Source organism: Callithrix jacchus, chromosome 20 (genome assembly GCF_049354715.1).
Source record: "Callithrix jacchus isolate 240 chromosome 20, calJac240_pri, whole genome shotgun sequence".
Lineage (NCBI taxonomy): Eukaryota > Metazoa > Chordata > Mammalia > Primates > Cebidae > Callithrix > Callithrix jacchus.
The window spans coordinates 40,025,629-40,043,421 of NC_133521.1; positions in this window are offsets into that span (position 1 = coordinate 40,025,629).

Here is a 17,793-nt window from a genome sequence, read left to right on the forward strand (position 1 = left end):
ACACTGGGTGGAAGCAGAATCATAGGTGAAAATCCAAGCTAGAAAGGTTGGTAGAGAAGCTGCTCAGGCATAGGCGAGAGAGGAGAGTGAGGAGCCCCTTGCTCTTCTTCGGCTCGTGATGGTTCGTGATGGTTCGTGGTGGTTCCCAAGACTCCTGCACAGCACCCCCCGATGTGACATAGTTTTGCAACTGCCACTGCACATAGCGCATGCTACTGAGATGGGCACTTTGGGCTGGGGCTCGGCCTATTGTAATGCTGAAGACTTGAGGCCTCAGAAAAACTGCTTGCTAATTGCCCCTCACTCCCCATGTGCCCCCAGATAGCAGTCTTCTGAGGACCGAGTCAGAGCCTGCATTTAGTTGTTTCCTCCTTTTGCCTGACTTCTGCGCTGCTCATTTTGTTACTGTGTTCTTTCGTTGTTATATTTGTCAGAACTTGTTTTCTTTGAAGAGAAAGGGCTTTAACCCACATATTATGAGAAATTGGCTGTGACATGTGTTTCTATTTCTTTTCCAAAGAAATTTTCCTATACATTTTCTCAAAGTGTCATTAGTATCTAATAGGTTTCCCTCAATACCACCCCCCCAACCCAAGCCTGAATTTAACCAAGCATTTTCTGAAAACAAGGTGACTCTTACTTAAGGATTCTAAATGTATTCCACTTCTTGGCAGTCTTAAGCACACAGCTGAATGCGTGCTAAGTCTAGCATGGATAATTACACCAGCTGTGACCTTTTACAAACATGTATTTGGACTGAAGTGGTGTTTAGTCACTTTTGATTGACTTAGGTTTTACTTGGTTTTTGTTTGGTAAACTTCAAATATTTGCTTCTGTATAAGCTGGTTAAACTCCCAAAAAAGAGCGCTGTGTGTGGTCTGCTTCGAAGGCCCCCTCTGTGAGGTCAATGACACCATGACACCATGTGTGCTTGTGTACACGTGGACACGCACACACTTGTGCATGCACAGTTAGAGGCAGGCAGAGTGGCTGATGACATTTGGAAGTAATGTAGCATGACACTGCCACTCATGGGTGTGAAGTCCGAAAGGGCACTGGCTGTCAGGAGACAAACGGGAGCCATGATTGCTTTAAGATCATTCCCATGCAGCTGTCGAAGTGGCAGGAGGGAGAGGGAGAGAGCACTTGGGAAAGAACTGCTCCCCGATTATGCTCAGCAGCCTAAGGTGACCTTGGATAGCCTCTTAACCTCTGAGCAGGGAGCGTGTGGGTGTGGCCTGTCTTCCAGGGCCTTCCAGTTCCATGTGGCCTCAGTGGGAAAACAACCCCTTAGATGTGGTGCAAATGCAAAGACAAGTGCCCCTCCTTCTCTCCTTTGACTTCTGGTCCTCTTTCTCCTCTGCCCCTTCTCCCCTGCTTCTTCTTCCCTTGCTTCTGTGCTTCTGTTCCTCCTTCTCCTCTCTCCTTCCTCCTTGTTTATCCTACCTTTTCTTTATAGTTCTCAAGCACTGGAAATTCCAAAGTAGCCAGAAAAGGGGCCACTAGAATGCCTTTTCCTGCTAGGTCTGTGAGCCTAACCCCATTTCAACAAAGCCTCCATAGCTCTGATTTCTGAATAACTGAAAGATTGAGAAGCTTACTGTAGATGAGTTTTAAGGCAACCATGCAACAAAGTACATTTGGACAGTTTCGCTGGGAGCCATTTCTCACCTTGCAGAAACTGACCTGCTGTGGTCTCAGCACTAACAGAAGCCTGGGGTTCCAAAGGGGACCAGCAGCTGTGGGTCTCTGAGCCGTTGACCTCAACTTTGTCACATGCTTTGAGTTAAGGGAGAAGAAAGTCTACTCTCTGGGGTTCCACTATCAGCCTAATGAGAATCTTCAAGTCTACGCTTTCTGATAGCAAGAGGCACCCAGGCAAACCTTCCTGGCATCCAGCATCAGCCTCTGCTTGACCTTGATTCCAGCTCAGGTGTTTTATGCTGGTCCTGCTAGGTTTTCGTTTTGTAACTTCTTTGTCCTGTATTTACCCTGTCTTCTATGTTTCTTTGGAGGTATGAAATATAATCATATACCATATAATTTAAGCATTTAAAGAGCATAACTCAATAGTTTGTTTACTATGTACACAAAATAGTGTAACCATCCCTACCATCAATTTAGAATCTTTTCATAACCCTCAAGAGAAATCTCTTACCATTGACTACCACCCTGTAATACACTCATCCCTCTCCCCCAGCCCTGGGGAATAACAAATCTGCTTTCTGTCTCTATAGATTTGCCTTTTCTGGATATTTCATATAAATGGGATCATATAATTAATGGCCTCTTGTGACTGGCTTCCTTCACTTAGTGTAAGGTTTTCCTGGTTCATCCATGTTGTAGCATGTACCAGTACTTTATTCATTTTGCAGCTGAACAATATTCTATTTTACACATATACCAGATTTTTAAAAAATTCATTATTTTAGGTTCGGGGTACATGTACAAGTTTGTCATATAGGTAAACTCGTGCTACTGGGGTTTGTTGTACAAAGTACTTTGACATCCAAATACTAAGCTCAGTGTGTAATAGTTATTTTTTCTGATACTCTCCTTTTTCCCACAGTCAAGTAAGTCCCAGTGTATCTAGTTTGTCCCCTCTTTGTACCCATGCATTCTCATCATTTAGCTAATCCCACATATAAGTGAGAACATGCAGGATATACCAGATTTGATTTATCTATTCATTTGTTGACGGACAATTAGGCTGTTGTTACTTTTTAACTGTTATAAATGGTGCTGCTGTGAACACTTGTGTACATATTTTTGTGTGGCTGTGTTTTCATTTCTCTTGGGTGTATACCTGAGAGTGGAGCTGCTGGGTCATGGGGTAATTCTATGTTCAACTTTTGGAGGTGCTGTCAGATTATTTTCTAAAGTGGCTGAACTATTTTACAATCCTATCAGCAATGTGATGGTTCCATTTATTCCTCATCTTAGCTAACACTTCTCGTTGTCTGTCTAATTACAGCCATCTTAGTGGCTGTGGAGTTGTATCTCATTGGGACCTGATTGGAATTTGAGCATCTCTTGAAATTTGACTTTTCATGTGGACAGCACCCAGCCCTCCTTTGTCTAACACACCATCTCTCTACATCTTTCCCTGTACCCAGCTCATAGCAGTAAATGCTCAAGTCCCGTGTGGATTAGATGAAGGGGGTGGTTTTCTGTATTTGCTGTTCCCAGTGACTATCTTGGCTCCTGCTTCACAAGTAGGATTTTTTGCTTTCTATCCCTGATCTCCTCTTACCATGTGAATACCCACCCTAACCTTTGGCTTCACATTTCTTCCTAGAGTTGACCATTCCTTCCTTGAAGTCCAAGTGAGCTCAGTCGTTTAGGAGTGAATGTGCTTCAAATGTCCCTAATATGCCACAAAAGCCCAGTAAAGCTCTCACATGGGTTCTTCTAGCTCAGTGCCTGGCCCACAGATGTTACTGAGAATTGCTGACTTCCTTCTTCTCTGTGGCTTGTGTATTAATTGCCTATGGCTGCGCTAACAAATTACCACAGGCTGTTGGTGGCTTAAAACAACATAAATGTGTTACCTTACAGGTATGTAGGTCAGAAATTCAATATGAGTCTCACTGGACTAAATTCAAGGTGTTGGCATGGTTGTATTCCTTCTGGAAGCTCTAGGGGAGGGTCTGTTTCCTTTCCTTCATCACCTCCAAGAAGCTACTCAGATTCCTTGGCTTGTGGCCCCTTCCTCCGTCTTCAAAGCCGGCAGCGTTACATCTCATAGACTGCTTTTGTAGTCACATCTCCTCTGAGTCTCTTTCTCTTCCTCTGTAAGGGCCCTTGTGATTACATTAGGTCCACCCAGACAACCCAAGAGAATCTCTTAGTTTAACATGAGTTGGTTAGCAACCTCAATTTCATTTGCAGCCCTCATTCTCCTCTGCCATATGAGATAACATATTCATAGGTTCTTAGGATTCGTATGTGAACATTTTTGGGAGGCATTTTCTGTATGGCACCTAAGTTTCCTTTTTTCTTACTCACTCTCCTTCCTTCCCTCCCTTTCTTCTCTCCCACCTGCACCCACTACATTATAATAGGGAAAGAAATTGAGCAGACTGTCACTTTACCAAGCGTGCAGGCAGGTCAATGGCAGTTCTGGGGTCATTACTGAAATGCCAAAGGCAGTAGAAGCTGTCTGTCAAAATCGGCCTTGTAACTTGTTGGTCTTTCAGGGTATATATTTTAATGGGCTTTAACGTCACAAGGTTTATTTCCTTGAGAATATTATGAATTTGCAAATTATGGAATGCAATTCTTTCATCCTTTAATCAGGACCATTCAAAAGGCATGTTATTCAGGCATCATACACAAAGAGGATAAATTACTGGGTGGCGCAATTGCATCCTGGAATTGGGAAGAAAGTGGAGGAAGGGCTCGAGACAGAATCCTTTAGTGCTGTGAACTTCACTGCAGCCCCTGAGTGAAGGCTGACGGGACGATGCTCAGGGAAAGGGCTTGAAACCAAAACTGGGCTAAACCTTGAGAAACAAAACCTGGAAGGTGAATGGGAGAAGGAAATGGGAAGATAATGGAGTCACAAAGCAATCTAAACTTCAAAAAATTTTTTTCCATAAACACATTTGCAAGATGACAGATGAAAGCAATTTTATTCATTCAGCTACTCTTTACTTGGGTTGTGTAGTTTGCATATGCGATGAGTGTGGGGCAAGAAGATTGTAAAGGCAAAAACACAAGACAATACCCTTATTTTAAATGAGCGAATACTAACATAATCACACCCTTATGTGCCACAGTGCCTGCAAGGGTGTAATGATGGCATGTGTGGTGTGTGCTTCTCCTTTCCTGGCCGTCCAGCGCCCAATTCCTCCTCCAGAGTTTGAGTATTGGTGGCACTTGGTACCCTACCTTCTAATATAGAAGCTACAGCAGGGATATTCTCTGGAAGCAGAGAGGGGACATCTGCTCTAGGCTGGGTCAATCGGGATTGAATGGGGTCTGGAAAAAGCGATGGTGAGGATTCATTGATGCCAGCTGCAGCAGAACCTGAGAGCACAGTAGTGGCATCTTGGTCATGCCTATGTGTTAGAAGATGCTGCTTCTTGGTCCTCTGAGACTCTCCTGGTTCTTGCCCATTTTCCAAGCTGGGTTCTCCATCTTCTCATCCATCCCATGAACCCCAATTTCTGCTTTAAATGATGTCTCTGCTTAGCATAGCAAAATCTGTTTTCTGTTGCTTGCAACTTAGAACCCTGGCAGGCATCACTGTTTGTTAATTAGGAGAAAACAAACTTAGTGGTTGCTGATTATGCAGCCACTATCCTGGAACTCTAGGCATTAGGGCTTAGGGACAAGCATTTTCCTCTGCCAGGAGGGAGCTTCTGATTTACTCTCCTGCACCTGAAGTGCTTATTATCTCCCTTTTTTTCTTCTCTAATGCTTCTCCAGTTCACTGATAGAACAACCAGTGAATTAACCCATAATTTTAGTAAATGTTAAATTTATCAAGGGCCTGCTTTGTATCAGGTGACTGCTGCAGGTAAAACAGTGAGCATCTTTTTGTTTTGGTCCCCACAACTCCCTTAACTCCCATCAGCTGCCAACACCTTAGTCACAGACCTCTGCCAGCCTCTGCATGCTCAGCAGCCGGAGCTTCCCTTTCACATCAGAAAACTAGGCTGGGGCCAGAAAGAGAATAATCATAAGCCTCAGGTAGACCCAGACTGGTTTCCTTCCCAAGGCCTTCCTGAGACCCATTATTAAATGATGCTATGGGCTGCAGGGAGCCCATATGTCTAAACGCCACCTAATTTCTTCAGAAATGTGCCCAGCCACCTAGGAGTAGGTAGGTGGAACTAGAAATCAGAAAATAATTGTTTCCCTAGTCTGAAGAAAGCATCCCACAGTGTGATTTTCTCAAGAGAAAGTGTTTGTTGTGTGCCCTCAGTTTTTCCAGGAAAGCTGAATCTTTTTGGAAGCCACCTGCTTTCCTTCATTTTTGCCTTCACTACCCTTATCTGAACAACCACCCTCTTACATGAAATTCTGCAATCATCCCTACCTGAAAGGCCCTTCTCCACATTCCATCAATAGCCAGAATGTTTCCAAAGTGGAAACCAGTTATGAGGAATCCCTATCCCCACTCTGGTAAATGTTCCCCAAGACTCCTAGATGGAGCTACAAGGAGCATCAGCACCTTCCACCTGCAGGGCATCAGGGTCAGGTACCTACCCACTAGTCTGGTCTGAGCCCTACCTCCCTCTGCTCTTGGAAGGCACTTCCTTCTCCCTCCCTCCTTCCTCCTCCTCCTCCTTCTTCCTCCTCCTCCTCCTCCTCTTCCTCCACAGTTAGGTCTCTGCTCAGTTCTTGACAACAGGTTATCATCCCATTTACCTTAGTGGTAATTTTACTTGTATGGCTGTGGTTCTTCCATTAACTTGCATGTCCCCTGTGAACCCCATGAGGATGGGGAGGTTCTGTCTCATTTTTCTGCCCTTTTGCAGAAAGTTCTACCTACTTCCCCACATTTATGTTTCCTCTGAATCTAATAATTGAGTCATGAATTTTCTCATAACAGCAATATGCTCAGCTGAAAGACCACATTTCTTAGCTTCTCTTGCAGCTAAATGGGACTAGGTGAGGAAGTTCAGGATGTAAATTATAGTCTGGAGCACATGGGAAGTCCACCTGATGGGAAATGACTCCAGTGGAAGAGTCATTTTGTCTTTTCCACTGCTTGGGCTGTGGACATGATGGCTGAAACTTGAGCACCCATCATTATGATATAGGTGTTAAAAAGAAATTGCTTAGGCAAATAGCGAGGGGAATCCTCAGTAAGATTTTCCTTTTAATGAAACCCCAAGTCATTTTCCTTTCTAACAAAGAAGACCCTGTAAAATCGAGCTGTAGACATAGATGCCAGTTGTGCCAATCATGTTTAAAATGGTGGCCCCCATCTTCCCTTCTCTTTATCAGCCACATGTACAGTAAGGAACAGACAAGATGACACTGGTCAATGAGAGAGTTCATTTCCATAATAAATTTAGGGAGGGGTGGCCAGCCTTCCTCGTGTGCTGTGTAAACATCATACCTGATCGAACCCATCTGTGAACCCTGTGTAAATCAGACACCGCCTCCTCAAACTGACTATAAAATCTGGTGCATCTGCCACCCACCAGTCCTTTCTGCTTGGAGACTCCTCTCTCCCTAGAGGGAACTGTGTCTCTTTCTCTTCTCTTCTGCCTTTTAAACCTGTACTCCTAAACTCGTCATGTGTGTCTGTGTCCTGAATCTTGCTGGTGTGAGACAACAAACCCCCAGGGTATATACTGCAGACAATGTAGCTACTTCAGTTAGATCATCAGGTGAAGCTGTAGATTGATGGAGCATCAAAATACAAGGAAACTGAGTCCCTGATGACCATAGCGTCCCCTACCAAATCTGGACTGCTTGACTTCAGCCTTTTCAAAACATCATTTTCATTGTTTCTTCATCATACAATATGTATTCAAATCACATCCATTTGAAGTGGTAAGATCATAGCTAGAGAAAAAGTTATCTTGTAAGAAATCTATTTATAAAACTCATCATAAAAGATTTTGTTCTCTTTTATATTTTATATCTTCCCTGATAAAAGGAGCATACAACACAAAGCTAAACTTATTAGTACTATGCCTACTCTTAGTTTAGAGAGAAATAATTTTCTTATTCAAAATTATGCGCCCAATAGGGAAAAAAAACTCGTAATGTGACAAGGGTCCTCCGATTCCTCTTTGTATTAGTCTGTTTTCATACTGCTATAAAGAATTGCCCAAGGCTGGGTAATTTATAAAGGAAAGAGGCTTACTTGACTCACAGTTTAGCATGGCTGGAGAGGCCTCAGGAAACTTACAATCATGGCAGAAGATGAAGGGGAAGCAGGCAGCTTCTTTACAGGACGGCAGGAGGGAGAAGTACAGAGCAAAGGGGGAAGAGCCCCTTATAAAACCATCAGATCTCATGAGAACTCACCATCATGAGAACAGCATGGAAGTAGTCACCTCCATGATAAAATCACCGGGTCCCTCCTTTGCATGTGGGGATTATGGAAATTACAATTCAAGATGAGATTCAGTTGGAGATACAAAACCTAGCCGTTTCACTTTTTAAAGCATCTTTCTTCAACTTTCTCCTCTTATACATGCCAGTTGTCATGAACAAACTTAGTTCTTACTTTTTCCAGAAAGACAAGGCTTTAAATACTCCAACTTCATGTACAGATCTACTTTATGTACATTAATACTTAAAATAGAAGTAAAGAAAGAGAAATGCAACCAAACATAAAAACAAAATACAATCTCAAAATAAATTGCAAACTAGAAAATAGCCTGGCAGTGTTTAAACACTAATTGCTATTTTTGTAGAAAATTGTTAGATAATAAAATGTGAGTTGACTACATACCAATGTAAATAAATCCATTGCTCTGCACAGCGAGGGAGAGTAAACACACATCTCACACTATTTGACAGCTCACATGTTGTAATTCATATGGTTTATATTCTCAGGGTCATAATTCCGAACTACCCAACTTTTAGCCACTTCATATGTGATCTGTCAGAGCAACAACTCCATAGTAAGGACTCTTAGTGCACATTTAGTACTTAAAGTCATACAAATACTGTAGTACTACCCGCTTTGCATGCCATACGATATGATTAAAAATAAAATGACAAATGCAAGCAGAATCTGGAATGCATCCTCTAACTAATGGGCATTTGTTAAGCACATTTGCTGGGAAAATCTTTTGCATAAAGGGACTTTTGAGACTTATGAGGCTTCCTCAGATTTTCAAAACAATACATTGGGAATTTTGTTACCAAAAGATTTAATGAGAAATTAAATAAACCACACAACAGCTGATCCAGGTGAACTCATTCATTAAACTTCGGAAAAAGTCTGTTTTTTGCAGCTGGCAAAGAGAATTACACAAAGCTGGAAGATGAAACAGCTAACCAGATGAGATCAATATGGAAAATAGGGGAAAGCTGGGCATAAATGGTTTCCAATCCAGGGGGAAGAAAACCCACTGTGCATTTTCAGGGGGCACTTTAAAAAGTCTACCTTCCTTACCACTCTAGTGTTACATCTCAGACCACAGCAATATTCTGTACAAGTCTGTTGTGTGTGAGTGGAGGTAGATGAGGATGGAGACTATAGCAAAAGGAAGATAATCCTATGTTTGTTTTTTTCCCAAACATCTGCCCATGCATACCTGCCAAAATTGTTTGAAGTGCTAGTACTGTTTTTTTGTTCCCAATGGCCTTTGGCCTGATCCATAGCAATGCAGTGGCATGATCTCGGCTCACTGCTACCTCTGCCTCACAGGTCTGAGCAATTCTCATGCTTCAGCCTCCCCAGTAGCTGGCATTACAGGTGCCTGCCAGCACACTCAGCTAATTTTTTGTAGTTTTAGTGGAGATGGGGTTTCACCATGTTGGCCAGGCTGGTCTTGAACTTTTGACCTTGTGATTTGCCCACCTTGGCCTCCCAAAGTGTTGGGATTACAGGCGTGAGCAACTGTGCCCAGCCCTTAATAGATTTTTTCAATTCCATTAACCACTTATTAATCTGGTGTCTACTCTGCACCTCGCATATTTCAGTCTAACAATTCCTTTTGTGTTTCCGTTTTATGAAAGTCCTCCTGCCATTCCCACAGGGAATGGATAATCTGGGGCGAGGATCTTGAGGCGCTGCAGAATGAAACTAGACAGATTCCCAGTGAGAGACAGCCCTTCTCACCTCCCAATGGGAAAGTTGTTCTTGGGATGTTACTTGTAGGATTTTCAGCTGACATGAAACATCCAAGTTAGGAGACTTTCCTGAAGAGTAAATCCGGGGACACCCCGCATGACATCAATTCATTTCCTGGCTCTGACTTCCTTTGGTTCAACATACTCCACAGAAGAAGAAGAAATGGTTCTGACCAGGATTATTGCAGCTCCCCAAACAGTTGTACCCCCTCTTCCTTCTAGCTTAACAGAATGCTATAGCCTCATGGACTTGGGACATAATTATTTTTGGAACATTCTCATTTGCCTTTATCCTGAGATGTTCCCCAGAGTACAATATAGAATGATCATTTCTGCTATCACAGGGGCCTGAGAAGTTCAAGGATAAAGAAATCCCTACCTGCTGCTCTGTGGTACTGCTCTGTCATCTGACATTGTTCTCATTTTCAAACGCATCCTTCTAATGAGGGAGCTCTAGAATTCCTCTCCAGAGAAAGGAGAGAGATGGGATAAAGCTTCTTGCATAGGCTGCTAAAATCTAGATCACTGAGGCTTCCCTCTGTGCCTGGCACTGGGGCAGAGGTGGGAAGAGTAAGCAGGGTGTTGACCCCATGGAGCTCAGGGTTGGAGGGAATTTAGATAGAAGAAAACAGAGACTGATGTTGGAGGGGGGTCTGTGGGATACTTGGGGGAACCAGAGGTTTATTTTAGATAGTTTGGTGGGGAGAAGTTCTCTCACCTCACCTTGGACTCAGCTTAATTTGAATTAGTAAAAACTGTTGAAAGTAAACTAATTAATAGTGATGGTTGCTATGTAAATGCTTAAATGCTGGCTTTTAAAAAAAGGAAGAAAGAAAGGAAAAGTAAAGCTTAAACCATCTATAAAGAGCTCCTAAGTTGGCATTTGCTACAAAAACACTTTAAACCTAGGAATATATTGGAAGCAGGGAGTGGATGGTTTATGGAGATACAAAAATCCACAACAGCTTAAAGTGAAAATACTCTATATTTCTTCTGTATTTGCAACAAATATTTGAAAATAGTTTCCTCAAATAAAAATCTGGAGATTCTCTTGACCTAGTATGAGACAATACATAGCTTAAACTGAATCATGACAGTAACTTAAATACAAATAACTAGATCAGGTATAAACTAAGTCTTCATTTTTTTTTTACAGATTTCAAATTTGCATCCTTGCTAAAATTTGTTTGTAATCTCAAAATCAATACTTGTGGCATTTCATGGCCACTGGTGGACACACACAAAACTGTAACAAATTCGAGTCCTCTGACACACATGCTCCAGCTGAGGTTGCACAGAGCCATGCTCTCCCTTCTTGTTTCAGCTCTCAAACTTGCAAACGAGTTTCCTTTTTGCCATCTATTTACTGCCATGTTTTTCACATTTTTGTGCTTTTGGTTGGTGATTTAAAATCAACCCCATGTGTAGTGCTAAAGTGCTACATAGTGTTTGTAAGCACAGAGTGCTGTGGTGTGCCCTACGGAGAAAATACATGTTGGATAAACTTCATTCAGGTATGAGTTACAGCACTGTAGGCTGTGAGTTCAATGTTAATGAGTCCAAAATATATACTAAGTAAGGTATGTCTGAACAACAACAGACATAAAACAAGGCTATAAACTGGTGGGCTGACAAAAACGTTCTGAGCAGATGTTTGCGGGAAACTATTTTTTTCCAGGAGCAATGTCTCAATATTCCCTAACTCAGTGTCATGATACCACAGACCACAGTACAGCGGGTAGGGAGAACCAACTGTGTTCCTAGGGAGAAGTAAAGAAAAGCATTTTATGCTTTTGCAGGAGTCCGAATTGGCCTTCCTGCAGTTCTATCTAATAGTAGCAGACCCCAGAGATGGACTTTCTCTGGAGCAGATGGAGCTGGAATGGTTATTAGGAAGTTTACCCTATTGTACAGTCCATCTCTCAGACACAGCAAGCCTACCCAGGATGGAGGTAAAGCACACATGTGAGATGCCTGATTGCTCATCTTTGACTGGCTGAGGCATCCATGAGATCTTGGAGCCTGGGACAAAATAAGGCTTTCCCAAGGGAGCCTGCAACTGTGCATTTAGACAGTGTTTGGTTTGTTTGTTTTGTTTTTATGAGGCAAAGCATTCATTAAAATGTCAGAGTTGTTCTCAAGTTTGCAGTTGACTTCATGATAATATCTTGGAGGAAGAAGGGACAACATTGCCTTACAGATGTTCTGGCTCCATGATTTACAAAATACCAGTTTATGAGGAGAATTCACACAAAGCGTAATCAACTGCACATGGCTTCCACCAATGAGAGCATGTCTAGAAAATAAGCATCAAATCTCAGGAACACGGGACTCTTTATCCTCCAACAACCGTCCAAAGGATCTAAATGAGAACAGAGCTGGAGCAGGGAACAAAGCTTTAATCTGAAGATGGCAAACACTTCCCACCTTGTGGGCCAACTGTGATTGATTGGTACTTATTACAGGGAAAAGATGTTGAGAAGGAGTCTGAAGCCAAATCCACATTCACTGGTGCTGTGCTGCACCGAATGCCATGATTGATTAGTGCTGCCTGCTGAGGGTGAGGAGTAGGAAGCATATGTACTGTGCATTCACCTTCCATAAACTTAAAGCAATTTGGCTTCAGCAGAAGAATCCCTCTCTCCCTATATTATAGGTCCATGTCTGATTCAGTGATCTCTGTCAAAGCCATGTTTAGCACGTGGCCTCATGTCAAGTAGCAGCTCAACAGATAATTGTTCAATATAGATATGTAGATTAAGTGTTTGTGCACTAGTGAATATGTAAAGGAAGTGGGGGGAAGAAAGCAAGTCTTCAGACCTCTAAAGTTGAGTTGGAAGAGTAGTTTGAGGCCACAAAGTCTTCCAATTTGGCTTGAAGTCCAACTCAGTAGGTAGCAGCCTCCCTTGCCTTCACCTAAAGCCACTTAAAGATGCAAAATGTTGCTGCTGTCACCAGTACCACTCTTGAGAAACAATGTGAGCTGTTAGAAGCCAAAGACTCAGCAAAATCCAAGCTTGGGAATAAATTTCATGACACTTTTGAGTGTTGAAAACTATAGCTACACATGGGGCACTACACAGAAAGAGTCACCACATAAAAGTCTTCTCTGTAAGTGATCTGTGTCCATTTCAGGATCTCAGTTATCAACAGAACTGGCTGGTCTCCTTGGGGATGCATTAAACTTGAATAGGATCAGGTCACTCATCCCTCATTAGGTGCCCTGCAGTGCTGAGGGTCACACCAGCAGCTTCTTTCCACAATCTGCTCAGGAGCCACACAGAAGGGACACATGTCTAAACAACATGGAGACAGGATCCCCAGGGGTGTTGGGGAACACAGCACAACTCAAGGACTTGTAGCAAGAGAGAAACCCTTCTCTCTGAGCCCTTTGAATGGAATCCAAGCAGTGGTTTCCAGTGTGGTGCACTGATGATTCTTAGAATTTTGTTTTACATTACTTAAAATAATATCATGCTTTTCAAATGTTTTGCATGTTTTTGATATGGCATATTACCATAGTGGTAAAACAAGGAAGTGAGGAGCCCCACCCCGACCAGGCAGTATGATATCAACAGAGGCCTTAGTGGCGGATGTGAAGTTCCACTCTCCAGTTGTAATGAGGTTCTCCTTTCCTCTCAAATGAAGGCAGAGTGGGAAACTCAGACTTTCACCACTACCTGGCAGTAACGAGGTGGGTGGCGTCAGAATGGTGTGGTGCCTGCTAAAACAGCCATGGCTTAAATAAGAACCATGGTTTAAACAGGCAAGATTTAACTAAGAATCAGAGTCTCATGATACAGTGGAAACATTTTCAAGATACAATTGAAAGTCACCCATCATATTAGGAACTAGGAACATCCTGACTTGAATGAGAAAAGAAAATTGACAGATGCAAACACCTGGGTGATACATATGTTGAAATTGTCCTACAAGGATTATTATTTTTTTTTTTTTTTGAGACAGAGTTTCGCTCTTGTTACCCAGGCTGGAGTGCAATGGCATGATCTCGGCTCACCGCAACCTCCGCCTCCTGGGTTCAGGCAAATCTCCTGCCTCAGCCTCCTGAGTAGCTGGGATTACAGGCACGCACCACCATGCCCAGCTAATTTTTTGTATTTTTAGTAGAGACGGGGTTTCACCATGTTGACCAGGATGGTCTTGATCTCTTGACCTCATGATCCACCCGCCTCAGCCTCCCAAAGTGCTGGGATTACAGGCTTGAGCCACCACGCCCGTCTTCTACAAGGATTTTAAAGCAGCTGCTATGAAAAACGCTTCAGTGGACAATCATGAACATTTTTGAAACAAATGAAAAAATAGAAAGTCTCAGAAAAAAAAAAAGAGAAATGTCTTAGTGGAAAGAAAATAGAAGTTATAAAGAAGAACCAAATGGAACATTCAGAAGTAAATTTCCACTTTTACACAAAATCTGTAATTAAAAGAAAACCTCAGTGGATGAGCTCAACAGCAGAATGGAGGGAACAGAGGAAAGGATCCGTGAAGTGAAAGATGGAACAATAAAAATTAGTTAATTGGAAAACAGTGAAAATGGAGCAAAGAAAAATGAATGCAGTCCCAGAGACTTGTGGGATTCCAAAGAACAGTGTATTAAAGTCAGCAGGACTAGAGAAAAAGAGTGGAACTGAAAAAATATTTGAACATCTCTCAAATTTTGCAAAATACATAAACCTCAGATTCTGGAAATGAGCAAACCCCAAGAAATAGAATCCCGAGGAAATCCATGCCAAGAAACACCATAGCCAAACTTGCGAAAATGGAGTCAAAGAAGCCTTCTTGAACACAGCCAGAGGGAAATCATATCTTACCTGCAGGGGAAAAACAATTTGGCCGACAGCGTATTTCTTATTGGGAACCATGGAGGCCAAAAAGAAATGCACAATATTTTTCATAGGGTTAAAGATGAGATCTGTCCACCCAGAAACTTATGTCCAGTGCAAATATCCTTCAGGAGTGAAGGAGAAATGAAGACATTGTAACAGACTTTGTCACTAGCACACCTACCCTGTAAGAATGGTTGAGAGAAATTTCCCAAACAGAGAAGAAATGACAAAAGAAGGAATCATGGAACTTCAGTGAGGAAGAAAGAAAAATGGAAAGAGTAGACATGTGATAAACACAATGCAGTTTCTTTTTCCTGTCGAATTTTTTCTTTTTTTTTTTGAGACTGAGTCTGGCTCTTGTCACCCAGGTTGGAGTGCAGTGGTGTGATCTCCGCTCACTGCAGCCTCCATCTCCCAGGTTCAGGTGATTCTCATGCCTTAGCCTCCCAAGTAGCTGGGATTACAGGCACCCACCACCACACCTGGCTAATTTTTGTATTTTTAATAGAAATAGAATTTCACCATGTTGGCCAGGCTGGTCTTGAACTCTTGACCTCAAGTGATCTGCCCACTTCAGCCTCCCAAAGTGCTGGGATTACAGGCTTGACTCACCATGTCTGGCAGTGGAAGCAAAAATTATAATACTGCCTATTGTGCTTTTCAATGTACACAGAAGTAATAGGTACTATTTAGGTGAGGAAGGGTAAAGGGACTTAATGGGAGGTAAGGTTTTCACTTGTCACTTGAACTGGTAAATACAATACTAGCAGACTGTGATAAATTATGTATGTGCAGTTGTTCCCCAGTGTCTGTGAGGGCTTCGTTCGAGGACCCGCTATGGATACCGGAAGTCTTGATGCACAAGTCCCTGCTATACAATGATGTGGTGTCGGCATATAAACTATGCACATCCTCTGCTATATTTTTAAATCGCCTCTAAATTACTTATAATACCTAATACAATGTAAATGCCATGTAAATGGTTGTTACACTGTATTATTTAGGGAATCATGACAAGAAAAACAGTCTGTACATGTTCACTACAGGCACAGTATTTTTTCCCAAATATTTTTTATCCAGTTTGGTTGGATCCACAGATTCACATCCATGGATATGAAAGGCCTATTGTATAATGCAATACTTAGAGTAACCACATATACAAATATATACAAAAAGATCACTGAAAAACACTACAGAAATATCAAAGTGGATTTTAAAATGTTGAGGTAACCCAGATGAAGGAAAGAGAGAGAAAATAGAAATAAAAAATACTAACTTTTTTCACAAACAGAACAAACAACAAACAAAGGCAGTAATTTTTTATTGTTGCATGTTATTTATTTATTTATTTTTAACTAACAGGTAATAATTGTGTATATTCGTGGGGTACATAGTGATGTTTTCATGCATATACTGTGAAGAGATCAGATCGGAGTAATTATATCTGTCATCTCAAACACTTATTATTTATTTAATTTAAATGGCCTCAATGCACCAACTAAAATACAGAGATTGACAGTGGGTAAAAAACATAATACAACTACATGCTGTAGGTGAGAACTTATTTCCAGTTGAGTAGTGTAAGTGGATTGAAAGTAAAAGGATGGAAAAGTGATCGATCATTAATCGAAAGAAAGTGGAGCAGGAGTGGCTATATTAACATCAGAATAAACAGACTTCAAAACAGAGAAAATTACCAGGGACAGAGAGAAATCTTGCACACTGTTAAAAGGGCCAGTTCATCAAGAAGATAAGAGAATCCTAAATATGTGTGTCCCTCACAACAGAGCTGCAGAAGGTGCAGAACTAAAGCTGTCAGAGCTGCACGGGGAAATAGAGAAACCCACAATCATGCGTGGAGACTTCAAAATCCCTCTCTTCCGTGTTGATAGAACAACTAAAAAATCAGCAAGATTATCGAAGAATCACCAGTCAACAGGGTCCAAATGGCTTTTATAGAACACTACACCCAACAACAGCAGGGTTCACATTATTTTAAAGCACCCAAGGAACATTTGCCGAGAGAGACCATAACGTGGGCCATAAAAAAAAAAAAGAAAATCAACGTATTTATATGAACTGAACTCATGGAGACAGCATCTTCCGACTCGATGAAATCAAACTAGAAATCAATGCAGAAACATAACATGAAAATCTCCAAACCCGCAGGAATTAACAACAGTTTTAAGTAATTAAGGGTCAAAGAGAAGTCTCACAGGAAATAAAAAAAATGAACTGAATGAAAGTAAGTAAAAGGGCAGGCAAATTTCATTTTTAATTACAGTATAAAACATAGACAAAAGACCATGGACACTATCCTTAAATGTAAAGTGTTTGCTTCCCAGAAGAAAACAAAACAAAAAATGATGGAGAAAATGCTGTGTGTCAGATTTCAGTTCATATTCTTCTTTCCTGGGCACACAGAATACTATAATTCCCAGCTCCTTTTCAAAAGTTGTCAGTTAAAAAATAATATATTCAAATTAATATCATCCAAAGAAGTTTTGTTAAAGGGTGTAGGGAGACCACAAGGGATATTACAAAAGAATAGAGCTGTTCCTAATCCGAGGCTTGAAGGGGCAAATAAAAGACTTAATTAAAGACTGTGGGGTGAGAATGTGTAGAGACAACCACCTGGCAAGGAGCTGTGACCTTCAGTCAAGTGAACCAGCTTTGGTGGGGTGACACTATAGGGAGGAGCCTGGAGAAACCCATCTTTCTCTCCTTCCTCCTTCCTTGATCTCCTGCCTGAATCCCAGGGGCCAAACTCAATGGAACCCAGAAAGTTTACGGCATGGCAAGGTGTCCCTTTGTTCTGTAATCCCTACAGATCAGCCTAGCAGAACAGAAAACAAGATGGGGAAAGGTTGATCAGAAATCAGGCAGTGGGGAAGAGGAATGTGGAAGTAAATGGGAAGCTATTTGAGTAGCAGAGAGACCCAGCAATTGGGTGACAATCTCAGAAACACGTTTAAAGTGGCAACATCACTAGACGGGCTACTTGGAGAAGAGTTGCCAAAAGAGGCTGCCCAAGTGCCCATTGACCATGATGTGAGTGAGAAATAAACCTTCATTGTAGGGAAGCTTCTGAGAATTGGAGTTGTTTGTTAAAGCAGCTAGTGTTAATTACCCTTACTAATACACTCAATAAAGTCAGGGTCTCAAATTCTATTAA